This window comes from Etheostoma cragini, chromosome 18, assembly GCF_013103735.1.
Source record: "Etheostoma cragini isolate CJK2018 chromosome 18, CSU_Ecrag_1.0, whole genome shotgun sequence".
NCBI classification, from domain to species: domain Eukaryota; kingdom Metazoa; phylum Chordata; class Actinopteri; order Perciformes; family Percidae; genus Etheostoma; species Etheostoma cragini.
The window spans coordinates 15,188,990-15,189,354 of NC_048424.1; positions in this window are offsets into that span (position 1 = coordinate 15,188,990).

A 365-nucleotide genomic window follows, 5' to 3' on the forward strand; every position below is an offset into this window, starting at 1 on the left:
CCCCCCCCCCCCCCCCCAAAGTAATATTTAGCACTCTAGTTTCGACATTGACATGAAGTGATTTAAAGTTTTTTGACTGAATGTAGCTCAGGCTGTGTAAAGCAGCAGTCTGTCTCCTGTCATTCGAATGTACACGTCTCTAGAGAAAAGCCTGGACCAGGTTTGAGCTGAATGTACTGCTCCGATAGCTAGAGCAACCCCCCCACGCGCCTTCCTTCACACACAGCTCATAATGCCCTCTGCCGACCAGCCATTGTCCAGCTCTTAGCAGGTGTCCCCCCTGCCAGAGTCAGACTGTCCGCTGGCCCCCAGAACCATGACACGGCGAAAGCCGGCCCACCTGGCCGCGCCCGCTCTGAATGGGA